The sequence below is a fragment of the Portunus trituberculatus genome, chromosome 2, assembly GCF_017591435.1.
Source record: "Portunus trituberculatus isolate SZX2019 chromosome 2, ASM1759143v1, whole genome shotgun sequence".
Classification (NCBI taxonomy): Eukaryota; Metazoa; Arthropoda; class Malacostraca; order Decapoda; family Portunidae; genus Portunus; species Portunus trituberculatus.
Genome location: NC_059256.1, coordinates 11,142,692 through 11,145,191, shown reverse-complemented (window position 1 = coordinate 11,145,191; position 2,500 = coordinate 11,142,692). Strand labels below are relative to the sequence as shown.

General features: G+C 36.9%; 1 protein-coding gene across 1 annotated transcript in view; it reads left to right on the top strand.

Annotated features, from left to right (window-relative positions):
- LOC123505614 overlaps window positions 1-2,500 on the top strand; it is an 87,712-nt gene that overhangs the window by 37,793 nt on the left and 47,419 nt on the right.

Genomic DNA, 2,500 nt, shown 5'->3' with positions numbered 1-2,500 from the left:
TCTAATGGTACACAAAACTCAAGGTAAAAATGTGTCCCAGTACTGAAGGGGTTAAAATAGTGAAGACTGTGGCCATTAATCTTGTGACCTCCATAGACCCTTGCTAATGTCAATAAAATGGTCTAATGGTACACAAAACTCAAGGTAAAATGTGTCCCAGTACTGAAGGGGTTAAAATAGTGAAGACTGTGGCCATTAATCTTGTGACCTCCATAGACCCTTCCTAATGTCAATAAAATGGTCTAATGGTACACAAAACTCAAGGTAAAAATGTGTCCCAGTACTGAAGGGGTTAAAATAGTGAAGACTGTGGCCATTAATCTTGTGACCTCCATAGACCCTTGCTAATGTCAATAAAATGGTCTAATGGTACACAAAACTCACGGTAAAAATGTGTCCCAGTACTGAAGGGGTTAAAATAGTGAAGACTGTGGCCATTGATACGACACACGAGGCTTCTACACCACTGATACGACACACGAGGCTTCTACACCACTGATACGACACACGAGGCTACTACACCACTGATACGACACACGAGGCTTCTACACCATTGATACGACACACGAGGCTTCTACACCATTGATACGACACACGAGGCTTCTACACCACTGATACGACACACGAGGCTTCTACACCACTGATACGACACACGAGGCTTCTACACCATTGATACGACACACGAGGTTCTTACACCATTGATACGACACACGAGGCTTCTACACCACTGATACGACACACGAGGCTTCTACACCACTGATACGACACACGAGGCTGCTACACCACTGATACGACACACGAGGCTTCTACACCACTGATACGACACACAAGGCTTCTACACCACTGATACGACACACGAGGCTTCTACACCATTGATACGACACACGAGGTTCTTACACCATTGATACGACACACGAGGCTACTACACCACTGATACGACACACGAGGCTACTACACCACTGATACGACACACGAGGCTTCTACACCATTGATACGACACACGAGGTTCTTACACCATTGATACGACACACGAGGCTTCTACACCATTGATACGACACACGAGGCTTCTACACCACTGATACGACACACGAGGCTTCTACACCACTGATACGACACACGAGGCTCCTACACCACTGATACGACACACGAGGCTCCTACACCATTGATACGACACACGAGGCTTCTACACCACTGATACGACACACGAGGCTTCTACACCACTGATACGACACACGAGGCTCCTACACCACTGATACGACACACGAGGCTCCTACACCATTGATACGACACACGAGGCTTCTACACCATTGATACGACACACGAGGCTTCTACACCACTGATACGAATTTTGAAAGAAGGTTAATTAATACACGTTTTATTGAATATTATTGAGAATTATTGATGGAAATTGATTTAGAAAGGACGAAATTGGAAAAAAAAATAAACTTGACTGAATTAAAAGATGCTTAATTAAAATACGTGTTTGTTTGCATGACTTCTAAATAATTATAGAAATACATTTACAAACGAAGAAATTAGAAAAAAAAAAAGATTTGAGACTGAACTAAAACTTATTGATGGAAATTGATTTAGAAACGAAAAAAAATATAAAAAAGACTTGACTGAACTGAAAGATGCTTAATTAAAATACGTGTTTGTTTACATGACTTCTAAATAATGATAGAAATATATTTACAAACGAAGAAATTAGAAAAAATATATATATCTCAGACTTTACTAAAACTTAATTGAACTTAAAGATTGTTAATTAATATACGTGTTAATTGAAAATGACACACATACATATTACTAGAAATTAATTAAGAATAGTGTGTTTACAAACGAAGAAATTAGAAAAAATATATATATCTCAGACTGCACTAAAACTTAATTGAACTAAAAGATTGTTAATTAATATACGTGTTAATTGAAAATGACACACATACATATTACTAGAAATTAATTAAGAATAGTGTGTTTACAAACGAAGAAATTAGAAAAACATTATATATATATCTCAGACTGCACTAAAACTTAATTGAACTTAAAGATTGTTAATTAATATACGTGTTAATTGAAAATGACACACATACATATTACTAGAAATTAATTAAGAATAGTGTGTTTGACGTGACTGTGAGAAATTATTGTTTTAAAAGGAGAAGAGGAAGAAGAAGAGAGAGATAAATGAAGGAAGGAAAATAAAGAAGAATACAAAAAGAGGTGTAAGCGAAGAGGAAGAAGAGAGAAATAAAGAAAATGGGGAAGAGGAAAGAGGAGAGAAATAAAGGAAATAGAAAACGACGAAGAGGAAAAAGAGAGAAAATAGAGAAAATAGAACAAAAATAAAAGAAGATAAGGAGGAAGAGGAGAGGAAGAAAATGAAATGAAGAAGAGAGAGAGAGAGAGAGAGAGAGAGAGAGAGAGAGAGAGAGAGAGAGAAAAAAAAATAGAAAAGAAGAAAAATAAAGGAAAGAATTAAAGAAAATAAAAAGAAAAA